Genomic DNA, 20967 nt, shown 5'->3' on the forward strand with positions numbered 1-20967 from the left:
TCCCAGTCCTGTTCCCCCTAAAGTCAGTGCCAGATAGGGTGACCAAATGTCTCGATTTTATCAGGACAGTCCCGATTTTTGGGTCTTTTTCTTATATAGGCTCCTATTACTCCCCACCCCCTTCCCGATTTTTCACATTTGCTGTCTGGTCACCATAGTGCCAGAGGAAGAGGATTGGGCCCATACCTTGCAACTCCTGACTTGGCAGCTCATGCAAGTAAATGTACAACTACAGTACTCTTTGTAAGCTGGTCTCTGGTTGCTTCACAAAAACCAGAACCACGTGAGTGTCATCTTAGGAGTCATAATTGCCCTGCTTTTTGTCGGTGAAAGCATGAGTCACTGTTTACTCATGTCTGTCTATTTTTAATAGGTGTTATTTGTGGACTTGAACGGCTGCAGCTCACACTTGTTTCTGAGCGTTCAGGCTGTATTAGCAACTTTATTAAGGAGAGTGGGAGGCAGTTATTTTAGAATGCATGAAATGAATCTCTCCTGTGGGACTGATTCCCTCTGCTCCCCGAGGGCGGGTGACGTAGTGGGCTCACACTGATTTCCACTCTGTAGCAGAGAACCTCTCATCATCATCCTACGATGCCAACACCAGCCTAGGAGAATTTGTATTTGGCCATGATGGATTCAGACACCCCGCAGACTTGTTCTGAATGCTGGAAGACAAGGAAAATAGCAAATCTGTCCCAATCAGTCTCAGTACACTGACTTCCTGAAGACCGAGTCTCTGAAGGGATGCAGCCGTGTGTGCGCTCTCTTTGCACTCCAAGGAGCTCCAGGGGAATATTACTTCTATGAAGCAAAGAGCTTCTCAGAGCTTCCCCCGGGATGGTGTAACTCTGCATGGCTCCCAGTGTGAGGCCCTGGTGGGGTCCTTTGGTATCTCTGTTGTATCTGTGCTGGTGCCCATCACTGTGGCATCTGAGCACTGTACGAAATGCAAAACTGTTTTGTCAGTGTACTCAATTCTACTGTCTACCAAAAGCAGGAGAGTAATTCACTCCTACCATTAGCCACGCCTGCATAGGGCCAAAACAGGAACCCTCCCAACTGTGTCCCAGCAGAGCAGAGAACGCCTGATCCAACTATGGACCTTGCCCTGAGGTCTGAAAGCACTTACACCTGAGCACTGATAGACTGGGGGGTGGGGGGGAGTTTCCCAGCTGTAAGCCCCTGAGTTCAGCCTTGGGGATGGAGTGACCACAAGAATGCCTCACAGATCCCAGATGTTGATGGGAGGTCAGAAGAGAGGCAGAATCTCAAGGTCACTAATACGGCATTTAGGCTTCTTAAACCTACAGTTTAGAAAGAGAAGAGGGCAATGTGAATGCTTGGAGCCTGATTCTGCTCTCGCACCAATTTTAAACTCATGTAACTTCATTGACTCCGATAGAGGTCCTCCTTCTTTACAGCCGTGTATGTAAGAGCGGGCCTCCAAAATGTGCCGTCATACGTTGTGCAGAGTGCGGTACAGTTATTGGGAAGTGAGAGTGGCTTTGTAAACTGAACGGCTCTGTTTATCGCCAGCTCAGCCTGCAGTGCAGCAATCCAAACCACTGATCCCCCAGGCTGCCCTGCCAAAGAGTTTGACCCTAATCTGAAGGGATTTTTCTTTCTTTCGAGTAAAAAGTGTGACTTAATCTCCATAGGACCATAGGATCATGAACCATTCCTAAGAGCAAAATTATGTCTGGTGACTTGTCTTCTGGACAGGGTGTAATTCTAGGACTGAGCAAACGCAAAACACTTCTTTCGTGATTTAGGGCTGACAGGAAATTGGATTTAAAAAATAGACTTAAAAGCCAGTTTTTATGTACATTGGGCCTGATCCAGCAGCCCTTCTCATGTGAGTAATCCTTATCTAGGAGAGTAGTCCCCTTGATAACAAGGCCACGTTACAAGTCACATTGTTTAATGTGAATGCAGGTACTCTGCTGGGTGAGCATTACTCACGTGAGTAAGGCTTGCGGCATTGTGCCTTCAATAATGACACTTTGCACTTCTCTGGTAGACCTAATCTCTCCTCATGTGGTTCTGCCACAGTGATAGCCAATTGCAGTGCTTAAACTAACAGCCCCCTGGTTGGCATGGGAGGGAGCTGGAATTGGGGTAATTTCTGAACCCGCTGCTCTCCACTTGATTTGACAAAGCTCAGAATCATTGACTTGCAAGAGCACGCTTTCTCTTTTCCTTACTTTCCCAAGCCTTTTGGCAAGAGGGAGGTCAGATGAGGGATGTTATTACTTGGCTGGGAGGTTTGTGTTGTGTGGAATGGGTGTGATTTGGATGGGCTTCAGGACAGGCGCTATTTGCGGAGTTTGAAGAAGTAAATAAAATGTCACCCGCTGTCTTGGGGCTCATCTACACGGTCTATTAGTCCACGGCAAGCCAGAGTGTGAACGTACAACATGGCGGCCTGCCACACACTAATTGGCCATATGGACCCCGCTACCACACACTAAAAGTTCTGCAGTGCACTGCTTCAAGCAGTACACAACAGGCTCATGTGCTGTGCATTCACACCCTGGCTTGCTGAGTGCCAGCAGACTGTGCAGATAAGCCCTTAGAGACCACTCTGGCAACCAGGGATTGCTGGGACATAAGACAACCCCAGTCATGTCCCTTTCTCCAACCATGTCCCCATCATTGTTGGTTGGAGGGGCGGGGGGCGGCGGGGCTCTGTATTTCCCAAGCTTTCCCTGATTGTGGGGTTGAATTCTTCAATGGTTGGCATAGGGGAAGTTTTGCACCTCTGGAGCTGTGCTAATCAACCCCTATCCAGGGGATAATCTGTCATTACTGCAGAATTTTGTGTGATCATTATAGGATACTGTAGCTTTTTTTTTTTTTTTTTTATAAGGGCATCTCAGAATCCATGCATAGTTTTGCATTGACAATGCAACTGGAATATTCAGGGAGGAGGCAGGTCTCACCATGAAATACCTGGCTCCTACTAAATATCAGAAATGGGAATGAAAACAAAGGAAGCTCCTTGCTATTTCCAGGTTATAAATTTAAACTACACCAAACTTCCCCGGCATGCCTGTCGGAATAGGACACATTCCTGAAGCTCAACCCCAGTGCGGGGAGAGCTGTGCCGGCCTGCAAACGAGACACAAATGAGCTGCCAGGAGAAGGCTTCTGCTCTTGAATAAACACATCTATGAAACAGTAAATAAACCACGTTGCTTTAGATGAATGCGAGAGCGTGGCCAGTTTGTCGTAAATGTGAATTTAGGTCATGCTTGAGGTTCAGGAGTGCAAGATGCCGGCAGGGAGTGACTCTGTTAATAATGAGTTTTTTCAAAGGGTAGGTAAATCCGTCTCTATAATATTTCACTCAGACAGCTTGTAATTTGACTTGGAACACTTCTGAGAAACGCACCAGAAAGCCATCGGGGCACTGAAAAGTCTATCTCCAGTTTCCCCAGTTTCTCTTTTGATGTTAGGTCAAAGCACATTTTCAAAGGCAATGAAAACACCCCCAGCACTGAGGAAAATTCATTGTAAAGTACTAATTATTGAGGTTTGTTAAGGGAGATCATATGACTACTTCTGGTGCACTAAATAGGATTAAAGCATCCTCAGAATCAAACAGCAAACATAAAACACTACCAAACACCCTCCCCCCCAAGCTCGCTGAATCTGCCCCATGGTTCTTCACAGAATATATAATTTGAGACCGGTATCATCAAAGTCACCTTTCATAATGTCCCTGGTGGAAAACTATTGATCACAACACCATGTCCGTTCCTTTGTTTGAAGTTTAGATCTTGTGTTTTCAAATGTGCTGAGCTTCTATTTAGACATCAGAATAAGGGCCAGATTTTTCAACAGCTCCGCATCCCCATGCGCCTCGTGAAAAAGGTGCCCTTTCCTGAGGGCCGTAAATGGGAGCTGAACTCTTTTTTTTTTTTTTTTTTTTAAATGTGGCCCTGAGTATGAACACTGAGCCATTGGCAATCCGGCCCTGCGAACTGGAGCTTCTTCACCCCCCATCTCTGGTGTGAAACGTAGCAGCTGTTTAACAGTGCAGGGTAGGGCTCTGCAGTAGTTCAGGGCAGAAAGTGAAGACTATCTTCTCCAGCTGAAATTAGAGGAGGGTTTCAGCGTCTGTAATGTGATTTCCCAAACTGGAATTTGGCCTGGACACCACCCACAATCCAAGGATCTCAAAGGACTTCAGACGTTAACAAAATACATTTCACTATATGAGGTACATGCTTCCCTGTAACTAAGGGCAAGCCTCTACTACAAAATTAAGTTGCTTAAGTTATGTCAAGGTACTGCCGCCGCAGTAATTAAATTGCTTTTGCACGTCCATGCTATGCTCCTTGTGTCGGCAGTGCACGTCCTCACCAGGAGTGCTTGCACCAATTTAACTGTCAGTGGGGGGCATTGTGGGACAGTTTCTGAAAGGCAGCGGCAGTCGATGTAAATCATGCAGTGTCTATACAGAGACTGCGTTGCCCTAACTACATTGATCTAAGCGCTATACCTCTCGCGGAGGTGGAGTTATTAAGTCGGAGTAGTGGGCAACTTACACGGACGGGAGCGACATTTTAGTGTAGATGCTTACAGAGTTAGGTTGAAAGAAGCTGCCTTACGTCGACCTAACTCTGTAGTGTAGACCAGGGCATAGTAACAGCTATTATCAAACTGGGGCACTGCTTAATACTGACGCAGAGAGCCAGGTACTAACACCCTTCCTCAGGTGGAGTAGCACTGTACTCCCAAATTGGTCCCAGGGACTTCAAAAGGAATAACATACTATTCAATATGAGTAAGGGTAGCACAATCTAACCCAAAGGGATTATGGCCACCTATTAGGAATTCATATGGAGCGGTTCTGAGAGCGTTATGGATTCTTAACAGTTCTCAGGTGAGGCTTTTAATCACCAATTCCAACTTAGTCCTTGAGTGGTGGTCTCCTACCCAAGTACTGACCTGGCCCAGCCTCGCTTATCCTGAAAGTACTGACATGATCATTGCACCAGGCACTCAGGCTGCAAGCTCTGATGCTGACTTCCTCTATCAGAATGTGTGCTTGTTATAATCACTGCTAATTAATTCCCAGCTGGAAAGGCCGTGGCCCGCTGCCTGAAGGTTTGTACCTGGGCTCTCAGAAACGCATAACGCTTAAACAAACCACCGCCAGTTACAGCGAGTCTGAGGTTTTAGAGGGCAAGCTGTAGTTGTTAGATTTTTATCATGGGCAAGAACAAATGCCTGTTGCTGAGAAGCTTATATGATTTTGTTTCATTGCCTGAGAAAAGTTCTGGAAAACTGTTTGCACATCTCAGTTGCATATTTCATATGGTATAATTACACAGGACCCATGTGTCTCATAATGGAATGAGCATGAACCGCCAATACACACTATAGATTTTACAGTGGAGCAGGCCCTATAAAATACAGCCCCTGGCTTGGTTGCTGCAAAATCTAGGGCAATTACGTTAATTTGATTGGCTAGCAAAAGTCACGTCAGGCTTTAGCAGAATGAATGTAACATTCAAGGCTCTGTTGAGCAGAAATGGTCCCCTGGCCCCAAGGAAATCAGGACTAAGCAGTCTGCTAGTGGTGGGGGCATTGGGAAGGATTATACTGAAATCTCCGCTCTGCCAGTAGCTCTCTGTGAAAGAATCCCACACAGATGGCAGCCAGTTTGTGACTGCTTGACTACTTTATACAAGAGGTGGGCAAATTATGGTCCGCGGGCCACATCCAGCCTGCGGGACTGTTCTGCCCAGCCCCATAGCTCCTGGCCCGGGAAGCTAGCCCTGGCCCCTCCCCTGCTGTTCCCCCTCCCCCGCAGCCTCAGCTCACTGCGCCGCCGGCGCAATGCTCGGGGCAGCGAGCTCCTGGGGCAGCGCAGCTGCAGACCCTGGCCTGACCTGGTGCTCTGAGCTGCGCGGTGCGTGGCTGGTTCCAGCCGAGCGGCACAGCTGCCTGTCCTGGTGCAGCCATGCCGCCAGCCACTGGTGCTCCAGGGAGCGCGGTAAGGGGGCAAGGAGCGGGGGAGGGGGGTTGGATAGAGGACAAGGGAGTTCAGTGGGTGGTCAGGGGCTGGGAGTGTGGATGGGGTGGGGGCGGTCAGAGGGCGGGGAACAGGGGGGTTGAATGGGGGTGGGGTTTCCGGGGGCAGTCAGGGAGAAGGGGTGGTTAAATGGGGCAGGGGTTCTGGGGGGGACAGTCATGAAAAAGGGGGGGTTGGATGGGGCAGCAGGGGGCAGTCAGGGCGGAGGTTCCAGGGGCAGTCAGGGGACAGGGAGAAGGGGTGGTTGGATGGGGCAGGGCTCCCAGGAGGGGCAGTCAGGAAGGAGCAGGGGTTGAATGGGGCAGTGAGGGGCAGCGGTGGGGGGCAGTTAGGGGCAGGGGGTCTGGGGGTGGTCAGGGAGAAGAGGTGGTTGGATGGGGCAGGAGTCCCAGGGGGGCAGTCAGGAAGGAGAGGGTGGGTTGGATAGGGTAGCAGGGGGCAGTTAGGGGCAGGGCATCCGGGAGCGGTCAGGGGACCGAGAGCGGGGGGGGTTGGATGGGGCAGGATTCCTGGGGCGAGAAGCGGGGGGGGTCGGATAGGGGGCAGGGGCCGGACCACGCCTGGCTGTTTGGGGAGGCACAGCCTTCGCTAACCAGCCCTCCATACAATTTCTGAAACCCGATGCGGCCCTCGGGCCAAAAAGTTTGCCCACCCCTGCTTTATACAGTTGCTGAGCAAGGTGTGTCATGTGTGGGATTCTTCCGTGGAGAGATGCTGCAAGAGTGGAGATTTCCGTCTAAACTCTCCCCACTATCCCCACCCCTAGCGTACTGCTTAATCCTCATTCCTATATACCCCAAAACTCACCTTGCACGGCCGAGGAAGAGGACTATTTCTGGATATCAGAATTAATCCCTCTCTGTTCTAGAGAGTTGATGGCATATCCCCTTCATGGTAGGTATTGGAGCTATTTTGACTTTCCTGGATGGTAATCTGGCCTTAATTAATCAAACTTGATGGACATGCTAATTCTGTAATATAACTAAAGTCATGCCCATCTAATAAGCTGGCATTGTGCACTGTCAGGTGGTAACATACCAGTGTTTCCTGGGGACAGGTGAAGAAGCACAGTCTGCAGAACATGGAAAGTGACATTTCTCCTGCAAGACCACCGTCGTGGCAGACACATTCAGGTCACAGGCTTCATTATTAGCAGTCATAGCTAACACTTACAGCAGTTACGCCATCACCCTCAGCCTTTCTCCTCTGTCCCATTTTCCAGTGCATCCCAGGATTGGGAAGGTGGCACATGGATGTGTTTGGTATGTGCGTCTTGCTAACCAGTAGATTTCTCAGGCTGGTAGCATGGAAGTGGTAGTTAGAGCAGAAGCTGGCAAACTTGTCTACATGGAAAGTAGCACTGGTTTAACTTAAGGTGTGAATTCAAGCTGATTCTAGCTAAACCAATGCAAAACGCTGTGTAAACACTAATTTCAGTTTAGGAATGACTCATTTTAGTTCAGTTTAAGGTGATTAGGAACACATTTAAGCTAAGCCAAAACAAGACACACTTAAGTCAAAATAAGACTGTCCACGCAGCCTATTTCACTGGCTTAACTGTATGAGTTTAAAAGCCAATTTAAATTAAACCAATGCTACCCTCTTGTGAAGACAAAGCCCTGGGCCTCAGTTGACCTGGTTTCTATCCCCAGCTCTTCCAAGGCTTGCTGTGTGAATTTTGGACAAATCCCTTATCCTCTCGGGGCATAAATTTCCCCATCTATAAAATGGAGATAAGAGTAATCGCCACTTTTGTAAAGCTCTTAGAGTTCCTTGAATAAAAGACATGTTATGAGCAAGATCATCGACTGGTGGAAACTGACCTATATCTCCATGGAGTTACTCATCTCTTGAGGGGAACAACTATATTTCTATAGGTTTCAGAGTAGCAGCCGTGTTAGTCTGTATCCGCAAAAAGAAGAACAGGAGTACTTGTGGCACCTTAGAGACTAACAAATTTATTAGAGCATAAGCTTTCGTGGACTACAGCCCAATTCTTCGGATGCATATGTGGGCTGTAGTCCACGAAAGCTTATGCTCTAATAAATTTGTTAGTCTCTAAGGTGCCACAAGTACNGAGGGCTGTTTCTGTGCTCGCACCTGATTCATGCTGAAAGGCCTTGTTCAGCGTTCTCTGTTGTTCTTCCTGTTTTGCACCAGAGCATGAATACCAAGTCTAGCCCTCATGCAAAGACCTTTAACACACCACTTAACTCTCACACCTTTGCAAGCTGCTAGCAGCACACAGATGCTGAGCAAAAGGGAGGACTGCAAACCAGTAGGGAAGTGTGATGTACATCCACTGCTGAAGGGAAAAAAAATCATTTTAGACTCCAAACAGAAGAGCAGATGGAGCCTATAGAAATATAGGAGTACTTGTGGCACCTTAGAGACTAACAAATTTATTAGAGCATAAGCTTTCGTGGACTACAGCCCACATATGCATCCGAAGAATTGGGCTGTAGTCCACGAAAGCTTATGCTCTAATAAATTTGTTAGTCTCTAAGGTGCCACAAGTACTCCTATATTTCTATAGGCTCCATCTGCTCTTCTGTTTGGAGTCTAAAATGATTTTTTTCGCCTTCAGCAGTGGATGTACATCACACTTCCCTACTGGTTTGCAGTCCTCCCTTTTGCTCAGCATCTGTGTGCTGCTAGCAGCTTGCAAAGGTGTGAGAGTTAAGTGGTGTGTTAAAGGTCTTTGCATGAGGGCTAGACTTGGTATTCATGCTCTGGTGCAAAACAGGAAGAACAACAGAGAACGCTGAACAAGGCCTTTCAGCATGAATCAGGTGCGAGCACAGAAACAGCCCTCAAGGAAGACAGAGGGCAAAAAGGGGGGGAACGGTTCACTAAGGGATGAGCGTTAGGTACCGAAAGGATGGGAATTCAGCTTTTGAACTGACTGATTTCCTCTTGGGACTGATTTTTCCTCCATTGGGTCTCCTCGCTTTCCGTGGTGGAAATCAAGAGTACCTCCATGAAAGTCAGTGGTGTGGCACTGGTGTGAATGAGTGGAGAGTCCGGCCCTTTGACTCCTGTAGAATTACTCCTGATTTACATCAGTGTGAGCAGAGAACCAGGCCCATAGATTGCAGTGGGTGCTGGGCTGCAGAGCTAGGTCTGGTGTGTCTGGTTGTGTGGTTATCACAATACCGGAGAGAATGCACAGAGGAGGAAAATGGTTATTCCCCTTGCTGTAACGTGAGCTTTATAAAAGCAGTGAACTTTTTACCTCCTATTATCAATGCTCCATTTGATCTGCTCAGGACTGTAGAGTGGCTACAAACTAGGCAGAGACTTTTGTTTTTAATCTAAATCCAGAACGAAGCTGCCTCTCCCAGCTGAGCAAGGAATCAGGTCCTCTCCATCCGCTAGTAGCCCAGTGACAGGAGGAGCAGGGATGGGGAGGCAGAGCAGAGCCTGACCTGGGAATACTAGATCCATTTTCAAACTGGAGGGAGCCTTCTGAGCCATTGAAATGCAAATACAGCCCTGAGCGCCTTGAGCCAATCCGAGCAGGTTTCTTGTGGGATTACCTGAGACTGGGAGGGAACAAGGAGAGGGTTGGATGATCATTTAGGAGCTGTGAAAAGGGTTGTGCTTTCCTGACCAGCTCTGGATATGCTGCAGCAAATATGTGTGTGAGTTATGCTTCCTGTCAGGGCAGTTTGTCAACTGCATAGTCGGCTTCTCGCATGCTGGCTTGCCTTAAATCCACTTTGGATGCCGGATCACAGCAAATACGACTGCACCGAGGCACTGCTGCTTGACAAACCGTGGAGAGAGGGGCTGCAGAAAGTAGGCTATTGTTGCAGAGTCTCCTGAAGTACCCCCCTGGAGAAGCAATGCCTCCCTCTCTCACTGGAGCAGTGGCAGGGCTGCAGCCTCCTCAGGGAGTGGGTCGCCAAAAGATTTGAACTTGGGCTTTTGACAGGATTCTGGGGGGCTCCTGTGTCCTTGCCTGGGGCTGGCACCGGAGGATTTATTTTAGGAATGGTAAGTGCTGGCTCGGGGATGGGGTGTTTGGAGAGATCTGTACAAATTCTGAGAACTTGGAGGGTTATTTTTCTTTCCCCTAATGCCTGAAAGAAACAGAAAATCCCTGTATTTGCAATGGAAGTGTTTGAGGCAGCCAGAGCTGGGGTACTAAGCTTTGTGTGTAGAAGGATTCTCTCTAATGTTAGTGGCTTATTTTGAGAGGTTTGGTCAAGGAGGAGCCTATGACTTTAACTATGGTTAATTATTTGCCAAGACAATGTTTTCACCTACAGCTAGAGAGAGAGAGATACAGTTCGATGCTGAGAGACTCATTGTGATAGAAACTCTGATTTTCCTCTCATGTATACTGGTGTAAATCAAGAATAACGCCACTCACATCAAGAGTTACACTAGTGTAAAACTGGGGTGAGACCAGAGTGAGGTCTGTTGTTATTAATGTCTCGTTCTGGAGGTAGAAAGCAACTAGCCCTTTTTTTTTTTTTAAAGCAAAACAAAGAAAATTGTTCATCTTGATTATAAGGAAACTCTTAAATATCAGGGGCCCAACTCATCCAGTGAAATCAGTGTGGTCTCACCACTAGGGATAAATGTGGCCTGAGGAATGTGTTGTTTAGTTTCATTTGAAAAAAAATGCTTTGACATTTTGCTTCTTGGAATGTTTTAAAATAACAAAATTTGATCAAGTTGTAGCATTTTTCCTGTTTCACTGTGTCATCTGTATGTTTCAGAGAAGGAGGAAATTAAAGTATATTTTAGGGCCTGTTTTCCTGAGCAGACCCGACATAATACAAGTTGAAAATCCCAGCCAAGTTCAACAGAGACAAAATGATACAAATGTATCATAGTAGTTCAGTTATCTAGATTGTTAGTCTTTGATGGCCACTAGAGGGACAATACAGTTATCTTCCTGAAAGGAGTTATAGTCATAAAACAGTTCATGAGAAAATGAGTTGAGGTCTCTTGTGTGCATTTAACATATTGTCATATTACTGCTTATTATATATCATAGCTTGTTAATACCATCTAAACAAAACAGCTTTAAAATCTTATCCAGCGGTACTGTTCACCTCAGTTTTGCCTCTTTGATTACAACATAGTTTTAGCAGAGGATGTGTGTTTGTTTGCTAGGTCAGATATATGCTACCCTTGTGAGTAAGAGTTTTATTTTTACATTTTGAAATTTGAAACCTTAGACTTTAAGAAGAGTCGATGAATGAGCAGTGCTTGTCAAAGATACAAGATCAGATATAGCCCCATGCTGGTAAAGTATTTAGTTTTCAGATCTAATTTTTCCTTTCATTTCATAATTTTAGTCCTCTATGCTCCATTATCTGTGCATCCAAAACTCCCAGGGACCTCAGTGGGAGGGAAGGGAATGCAGGATTAGACCCTTAATTAACATACTTTGCTGGGATCTTCAATACGAAATCTTGCTCCAAAGATAGCGATTCCCCAGATGTGATTCAATTCACTTCTTCCTGTTTGGACAACCTTCCCACCTTCAGAGCCACATAAATCCCCTTTTGTGTCATATTTGTAAACTTTCATGTCGTGTATTGGCAGACCAGTGAGAACTCTGATATAGTGGTAGTAAGGACTCTGTACGTCTAACATTGTTCGGCATCTCAGTGTGCTAGGTGTAACACATGTCTGAGAGCAGAATTTATTGAGACAAAATTGAATGGCTGTTTTTTGTTCCCTAAGTCATATAATTGGGCACTTTTAATCAATCAGCAATCTTCTTCTGAGTAAGCCTCCACAGATCTCCTTGGCACATGACCTCTATTTGTTTGTGCTTTCCTACAGATCCCAATGGCAGCAGTAAAAGCTGCCACAGCATATCCTACCTTAGGGCTTGTAGTGAGGTCCACAGGGCCTGATGTATTCCTTGGGTTCTGTTGGCAGGAGCTCTGTGGAGAGATGCAGTGGTACAAGCCACCCATTTCTCCCCCCTACCCCTTTCCCACTGGGGGTGCCCAGAAAACCAGGCTTGCTCTGCCCACAAAGTCATGTCCTGTGATTTAAAGGGATACAATGGTATTTAAGTGCAGCACTGGCAATCAGCTTTCTTTGTAAGAAACTTTAAAGAAATGTGACCCATAGACCTGGTTTCCTCTTCCGCACGTCCCTCCACTTTGTCTTTCCTATTATAGATCAGGTAGTTTCTTTTTCCATTCCCTCTTTCCCTCCATCCACTTATATCCCTTCCTCTTCCCCTAGATCAGTGGTTCTGGTACCCCTGGAGGTACTCCAGGGGGTACATCAACTCAGTTAGATATTTGCCTACTTTTACAACAGGCTACACAAAAAGCACTAGCGAAGTCAGAACAAACTAAAATTTCAGACAATGACTTGTCCATACGGCTCTCTATACTATACACTCAAATGTAAGTACAAGATTTATATTCCAATCAATTTTTTTAATGATATGGTAAAAATGAGAATGTAAGCAATGTGTCAGTAACAGTGTGGCTGTGACACTTTCGTATTTTTATGTCTGATTTTGTAAGCAAGTAGTTTTTAAGCGAGGTGAAACTTGGGGTACGCAAGACACATCAGACTTCTACAAGGGGTACAGTAGTCTGGAAAGGTTGAGAACCTCTGCCCTAGATAGAGAGCAGTCAGAAGACAATCTTTTTGCCTATATTGTCCATCTCCTGCATCTCCCCAAAGATCTGTCTTTCTCTATCATGTCTGGCTTTTTAAATTATCTGCCCACGTTTTTCTCTCCACTCCCATCCCCACAGCTGCTCACTAGCCCTCATATACCTGCTCTGCAAGCTCACTCACATGAAACCATTCTAGCAGGTGCCCATCCATCCACCCACCCACATGCCACCCTGCATATATGCACCCAACCACTCGTCCACCGACCCATATGCACCCACTCAAACACGCATGTACTCATCCACTACCTGAACCCACATAAATTCACACTCACATATAGTTCTATGCAGCCAGCCACTCACTGGTTCATTTCTGGGTTCTCCTCCAATTAACTAAGCACCACTTCCTGTGCCACTCTGCTCCCATCCCCCTCTCTTAAAGCAACAGCACCCCCTGGGCTGCTCTGCTCCCAACTTGCTTCCTGTAGCTGCTCTGCTCCCTGGGTCCCAGCCAGCCCACTCCTCTGCTCCAAACGGCTGCTTGTTCGAGGCAAGCAGGTGAATGAGGCTTTCAGGCCCTGTGCATTTCCTCAACAGTATGGGCTTAATCTCCTGGTCCTATTGAAAACATTGGGGAGTTTTTTCATTGACTGCAATGGGAGCAGGATCAAGGTATAAAGGTTGGGGGGTGGAAACCCTTTGAACGAGACATGAAGCCTAGTCCAGCAAGCCCCTGGGAGACGTCATTGTGCCCTCACAGGTTCAGACCGGCTACTCACATGAGTAGAGTTGCCCCTGGTCCTATCATCCCTTTTCTGAGGTAGCTGTCCTGCAAAATCTGCCAGCTGTCCAGTTTTATGGGCTCAGGACCATTCCCCATGTCCCCTTTTTTTGTACCTCGGAGGTGGCAGCTCTATACATGAGCAAAGTTTAGAGGATCAGGTCGTCCCTGGTGCTTGCTGAGTAGCAGTTAGTGCCCTTTGGGTAAGATCCTGGGAAAGAAGCAAACTCAATATGGACCAATCCTGGCTGGCGTTTCAGTGATTGCAGAGGCTTTTCTTCCAGAACCCAACACATCATTAGCTGAGATTTAAAGCCTTTCCAAGAAGTCAGGGGTTGAATGTGCAGTAAACTGCACCAGTATCCTTCCCATCCTTCTGCCCACGGGGCTGCCATTGAAGGGTGTGAGAGTCCTGCGTACGGATTGAAAGGCAGGGAGTAATCCCGTGCCGGCAATGAAATGCAGCTAAAAATCCTGGGAGTCATGAAGGTTTTTTTAAATACCCTAGATTCCCAGGCAAAGAGAAAACAAAAGGACGCCGGCCTTGCTCCTGCTCCCACCACAATTGGGAGGAGGTTAGTCATCGAAAGCAAGAAGAGCATGGTCTGACCCAATGCAATACACTGCTCGAAGACACTCAACATTCTTTACTTAGACAGTAAGCTCTCTGGGACAGGAGCCATCTTGTTGTCCTGTGTTTGTACAGCGCCTAGCACAAAGGGGTCCTGCTCCAGGACTGGGGCTCCCAGGTGCCATGGCAACACAAATAATAAATATAAAAATTGATATATTTTAAAATTTCAATATTCAGTTGTAATTCGTGCTTCTGGCAGATGTTACTGTTTGCCTGTTAATGTCTGTTGACTCAAACTGGGAAGTACAAAGGGTTTGTCTTAACTGTGTGAGGTGCAGAGAAACCATCTGCTGGCATCTGACCTCTGGGCACCCCACAGACACTGCTCGTGGAAGGGATTGGCTGGACAGTTAAATGACACATTTTTCAGTGGGCCCTAATTTGAAAGAGCATTTAAGCACCTGCTTAATTTTAAGCATCTAAGTAATCCAATCCCTAGTCAGCAACGTCCCATTGTGATGTCAATGGAATTTGAGCAGGAGCTTAAAGGTAAGAATGAGCATAAGTGCTTTGCTGAGGAGGGTCATGATTCAGCAAGATACTTAAGCACGTGCCTAACTTTAAGCACGGGGAGGCTACTCAAGGGCTTGCAGTTAGGAGTGTGTTTAAAGACCTTGCTGAATCAAGCCCTAGGTATGGACTTCAATCCGTACCTAAAGTTAAGCATATGCTTAAATATTTTGCCGACTCAGGGGCTAAGAAATATTTTAATAAGTCCAGTTATATCGGACCTGATCCTGCAAACCTTTGATCATGTGAGTAGTCCTCCATACTCACAATAGGCCCCTTGACTTTTATGGGACTACTGGAGCAAGGAAAGGCGATTTGTGTGACTAATGGTTTGCTGGATCAGGCACACTAAATTCACAATATATATAATATAATAATGGGGGGAAATGAAAATATATTCTGTAAACTAAAAGAAGAAACCCTGTTATATGCAATCAATTTGCCCCATTTGAGGATCTGGCCTAAGGTCTATGATACATCAGGTGTTTGAAATTAAACATAGATTTATATTTATAAATGTTTAATTGCTGATTTCCCAAAATAACCCCTTATCAAAGTGAAGCTAATGTATGTTCTTGTGCATTCCTGTGGTAATATAGCTTGAGGGCCTGATTCTCACTTACACTAAGGCACCTTTGCACTGCTCTGGCAGTGTGAACGGGTGTTAAAATGGGGATAAATGTCATACACCAAATGAAGAAGAAGAAGAATCCCTAGCTCTAAGTGAAATGGATATAAGTCAGGGTGAAGCAATTTACATGTGTTCATGGGGTTTGCACCAGTTTACATTGATTTGTAAAACTTTTTGAGTTAAACCAGTGCAATCTTTGCTTCTGGACAAGGCCCAAATCGAAGGGCCCTCGGAGGCTGCTCTTCAAAAGTTGGGATTTCACAGACCACTGCTTTCTCAGCCATGATGTTTGACAGCATCCTGTAAATCTACCCATTGTGTGACCTCAGATACCATGGCACTTTCCCCCGTTTTGACAGTGGCAATTAAACAAAAGACGAATGCCCGCCCACCCCCACTGCCCTGGGAGAGCATTGGTGGAGAGCGCCAAGTAGCATCCGTCCTGACAAGAAGATTGAAAAGGTTGCAAATGTCAGATTTTTAGACAAGTCCTGGCCAGCATTTCCTTTCTCTCGGCGCGTACTGTACTGATAGGAGACAGGCTGTCATTACAAGTGCCACTCTGGATTAATAATAGTCACTGAGACGGACATTCCAGAAGTGTGCATGGGCTGTTCACAAGCATTCGAAAGGAAATCTGCAGCGTGATTGGTTGTTTTATCCACTGGCTAGCGGCACAGAATGATATAAATAACCGCACTGTGATTAACAATGATAAACAACCCTCCCCTCTGCCCCCTCCAGTGCTGGCTGTATAAGATGTCCAAGGGCATCACTGCAATTTAACTTGTTGCTGCTGAGCAAATGTCTTGTTTAGTGGCGATGATGTAGCAAATGCTTAACCCTACCTGTGTGACAACCACCTCTCTGTTTACTTGCCATGGCTTGAATCATCGTCATGGAGGGCTGGAAGGGAACTCAAGAGATCATCTAGTCCAGCCCTTCCCTCCTACTCCCCCAGGCAGGATTAAGTAGAGCTAGACCTCCCCTGACAGATGTGTGTTTAAGGCCTGGTTTACACGTAAAAGTTGGTTCATAGCTGCGGGCACTCAGGGTATGACAAATTCCCACCCCTGAGCATCATTGCTCTGCTGAAGAATTTGTCCATTGGCCTAGCTACCGCCACTTGGAGAGGTGGGTTACTTGCAGCAACAGAACCCCCCACCCTTTCATCATTGTAGGAAGCATCTATGCTATGACACTGCTGCTGTAAGCACCCGCAGTATAGACATGCCCCTCCCCCCCCCGCCTTCTTCAGTTACCACCAGTACTTTGTTTTTAAGGAGGACTTGGTTGCCAGTGGTTTTTAGGCGGGAAAAGGTTATTACGTATTTATGCTGGAGGTGGTGCTGGCTGTCTGGGGCTCTGTTTAATTTTTTTAAAGTGGGATCTAAAGAAAATTAAACCAGATGAAATAGGGTGACCAGACAGCAAGTGTGAAAAATCGGGACAGGAGGTGGGGGGTAATAGGAGCCTATATAAGAAAAAGCCCCAAATATTGGGACTGTTCCTATAAAATCGGGACATCTGGTCACCCTAAGATGAAATGGACTGGTTTTGATTTAATCGTATTTACATGAAATACAAAAATGCCTTTCTGGTAATGAAGGCGGGGGACTTTCAAAAAGGCCAAGAGGATAAGGAGCACAATTCCCATTGACTGTCAATGGCGCGTGTGCTCCTAAATCCCCTAGGTGCTTTTGATAACCTCCCGAAAGCTTCCCGCTCGTTAAGCTACCTTAAAGAGGCATTGAGTATTTGATCAGACAATCCAAATAGCCAGGTCAGTTGTTCCTAAGTTGTGACCTGATGTGCATCCCAGGGGCTGGGCAGTCTTCAAATTCCATTGCAGCTATAGGCAGATGCACATGTGAAGTCAAACTCAGGTTCGTAGGCTTCAGGGTAAATTAAGCAAAAGCACATGGTGACCATTACTACTAACGGCTGGCTCCTGGTACAGTTACAGCACTTCTAGCATGATGTGCCCTAGCTGTGCTGTGGCAGTTTAGATGGGTAGATGGGGCAAAGCTGTGTTATAATTATGTTCCAAAAACAATGCTACACCCCTAAAAGAGACCAGGGCTGAGGCATGATTCTCTTAACATTGTTATAACATGGTTTTATCCCATCCGTGCAGCTCACACTAAACTATGTTACAATATGTCTGGGTCACCACTTTGTAACTCTATTTCCCGGCATCTTGGGCCATAGATTATTGCAAAATAATAGGGTCCTGGCTATTTCAGACAATAACTTGTTATAACGCTGCTATCTAGGGCAGGGGCTGTGGTGGCCAGTGTTAAGGGAAGAAAGGAAATGCTTGCATAAAAGAAAACATATCTGACTTCAATGGGGTTGCATGGGTGTCACTGAAAGCAGAGTCTGGCCCCACAGATTCGGAATATAATACGGGGCCAGATCCCCAGTTGGTGTAAATCAGCGTATTTTCATTGACTTTGAAGGAGGTACACTGGTTTTACACCAGTTGACGAACTGCCTCAGATATTTTATTTCACAGACCACAGACTACCATTCATACAGCTACAGCGTGTGCGTATTTAAACACAAATAAATAGACCTGCTTTGATCCACCTCAAAAAGGGGCCGAGAAGTCATAATAGTCTTTACCGCACTTATGGGGGGGTTGAAGTTCACAGTGCCCATGGAGAAAGCAAAGAGGAATGCTTTTGTGCTGCCATGGGCTCAGGAGATGGGGGTTCACTGCCTGGCTCTGGCACAGAATTCCTTGGTCAAGTCATTTAACCTCTCTGGGCTCAAATCCCCTTCTGCAAAACTGAGATGAGCATCCATCCATTCCTCAGAGGAGTGCTAAATGGGAGTGGGAGGGTAAATCCACTGTGAGCTGCTCACATACTGTGGTGATGCGGGCCAGAGAGATGAAAAAGTGTGTGGTCTTGAAAAGCGCTGTATTGCAGGGCTAGAAAGGCATCCTATTTTTAAAAGAAATCATTGTACCATCTACTTTATCTCTGACAAATGTTGTGTGGTCAGGTTTTTTGTTAATATATGTAAGTAAAGTAGTTAGTTAGAAGGCGTAATTAGGTAAATTCTGAAGTGCTACTTTGTCTTCTTCTGTTGAGAGATTCCCTGTGGTTCAATAAGACAGCCCCAAAACTTGTCAGCGAAAGGATGGTTTTGTGGTTAAGATATTGGAGTGGGACTCAGGGAACCTGGGTTCAGCTCTTTGCCCTGCCACAGACTTTGTGACTGTGGATAAGTTGATTCCTCTCTCTGTGTACCAATTCCCCATCTGCAAAACAGGGCTGATAGTGGGTCCTCCCCACCACCTCTGTTGTCTATATTGACTGAACGTTTGCTATATGTTTGTACAAAACCTAGCACAGTGTGGTTCTGATCTCAGCTGGAGCCTCTAGGTATTACAGTAAATAAATAAGAGAGCACATGAGTCAACAAATTATCTCTGGCTGTGGTGAAGGGAAAGTCTGTAGTAACCACCTCGGTGTCATGTTGGTATTGATACATTTGGGATTGAAAGAAAAAAGCCTAGTGGGCCTGCCTTAAAAGATGACAAACCTTCAAGCAAGGAGCTGGGTAGCCTAGGCAAGATGTAGCCGCTATATGAAATGCACCAGGATTTTGTTTCCTAAGTGGTTAATGAGTTTAGTACCTTGTTCCTGTCAGGGTTTTGCAGGGTAGATGCTGATTAACGTGTCATGCCCTTTCCCCCACGCCAATCTTGCTGCCCTTCCATCTCCCAGGCTCTAGCTGACACCTTTTATTAGCAAACTTGTCCCTGAATCGTTAGGAATAAATATTGACAGTGATGGCTGCCTAATAGGATTTAGCTTGCAGTTCACTGGGTGTAAGCGTTTGGCACTTCTGGCTCTTGGTGTGTTGGCTTGAATGAGAAACTGTGTTTGGGACAGACCCAACCAAGATTTAGTCCAGGGGGGATTTCTTAATAGAATGTTCTTTGGACCTGGGGAGGGGTGGGCCAGGGACACACACTGCTACCCTTTGTCTGTTGGTATGGAAAGCAACGCTCGCATTTCTATACATTCCGCCACTGAATTCCACTCTGTGTATAGCATGGATTGAAATCCCTGAGAATCCTGAGCAAGGGGCCAGTTAAAGACAATGTTTAGAGACAAATGGTCACTTGATGGAACCTTTTTTTTTTTTGAGAGCGAAAGCTGCTTCGTACATCTGATCGCGGAGTAACCATTTTGAGGAGGGTTTTCGTCTCTCAAGAAACGCTTGTAAAGTAGATCTGCTTATTTAAATTGTGTGATGATGGTTCAGCTTGACAGCTCTGGAGACTATGGCCCTCTGCGGAGCCTCAGCATGGGTGTGACATAGGCCGTAACAGCACAGTCTTTCCCTGCATTGCCTTGCCAGTGTGCATCAGGGCTGCCCTTCAGGAAAAGGCTGATAGAATTTAATATAGGATGATAATGGGTGGGACTTTCAACGGTGCCTCAGTCACTTAGGAACAAAGTCCCCATGAGAGCCAGTAGGGCTTGTGCTCCTAAATCACTTGGGTAATTTTGAAAATCCCACCCAATGACCTAACTGTAGAGTTTGTAAGCCATAGAGTAATTTCTGTGAAAATCCATTTAAATTCAGTAGGACTTATCCTAGAGAGTGACCTGCAAAGATCATCTCTAGATGCGGAAATAGCTCAGTTTTCATATCCATTCAGTCCTTGGGTTCTCAGCTAACGGCATCCCAGTTCAGCCAAGTGGAGGTTGGTTTTGCATATGGCACCAATCAGTGTGCCTGCCAAACCCAAAATGAAATAAACATGACACTTGGAGAAAGTTTTACAGTTCATATTACTGGAGGTTTTGGAGGCAGTGCACAGCAAAGGGATCTCACGCTTAGAAATGATGAAACTAACTTGCCAGTAGGAGGAAGTCATAGAGAAGGGGGAACTTCCAGACAGCCTGTCCCTTCCGGTCTCTGAGAGCTGTGAAAACCTGCACCTGCTTCTTGTGTATGTGGCTCCCATGTAAGTTATGCATCTGTCTCAGCCTGGCACTAATCACAAGACTTGAGCCCATTTATCCTTTCCACACTTACAATACCGCCCACACGAAACCCGGTTGAAATTAGAATAATTGCTTTATTGTCTCTTACAGTCCTCCCTCTCCTTCGCCTCCCTGCTGCTTCCTCTTTAAAATTAGCTCCTTTGTGTCAGTTCCCATAGTTTACCCCTCACCGGCAGCAGCGGGAATGTGAGATGGGGCCCAGGTCTGGCCTGTGGAGGCCATTCACCCACAGCTGGATCTTTGTGTTGGGGTTTCTACCTGTCTGGAAAAGAGAGGAAGTGTGAAGCAGCTTCTGTGGTCTCTTTTGCTGCTCTGTTTGTGTGAGAGGGGTTTGTGATGAGACAGGACACATAGGGCTAGGTCAGAGATACCAACAGCTTGTCTCCTGCGATCAGAAATGTTGAGTGACTTCATATTTTCTTCCTCCCTAAACTGTTCTCAAATAGCTAATCTGAATGGGGAAAGACAGATAGGTGCTAAAAATAGAGTGAGAAACCGAGATTGAATGAATGAGTCATGGGAGCCCCTGGGAGCGTATTGGAAGCCAAACGGCTTGCGTCAGACACTGTGTCAGAAGCTGAGATCAAGGACCAAAGTGAATTTTAATGAAAAATACTCACAGGCCAGATCCTCCGCTGGTGTCAATCGGTGTAACTCCTTTGACTTCTCTGCCCACTGACTTCATTGACACTATGCGGATTTACAAGTAGCAGGGGTTTGG

The 20967-nt window shown here is 46.3% G+C and overlaps 1 protein-coding gene across 10 annotated transcripts in view; it reads left to right on the forward strand.

Annotated features, from left to right (window-relative positions):
• Nucleotides 1–20967, forward strand: part of SHROOM3 (shroom family member 3) — a 185162-nt gene that overhangs the window by 78668 nt on the left and 85527 nt on the right. Inside the window, exon 1 of one of the 10 annotated variants that reach the window (XM_034772744.1) lies at nucleotides 9462–10048. The exons of the other annotated variants lie outside the window; for them this stretch is intronic. The gene's annotated coding sequence lies outside the window, so the exon portion shown is untranslated. Of the gene's footprint in view, nucleotides 1–9461; nucleotides 10049–20967 lie in introns of those variants that run through there. 10 annotated transcript variants of the gene reach the window in all.

Source organism: Trachemys scripta, chromosome 5 (assembly GCF_013100865.1).
Source record: "Trachemys scripta elegans isolate TJP31775 chromosome 5, CAS_Tse_1.0, whole genome shotgun sequence".
Classification (NCBI taxonomy): Eukaryota; Metazoa; Chordata; order Testudines; family Emydidae; genus Trachemys; species Trachemys scripta.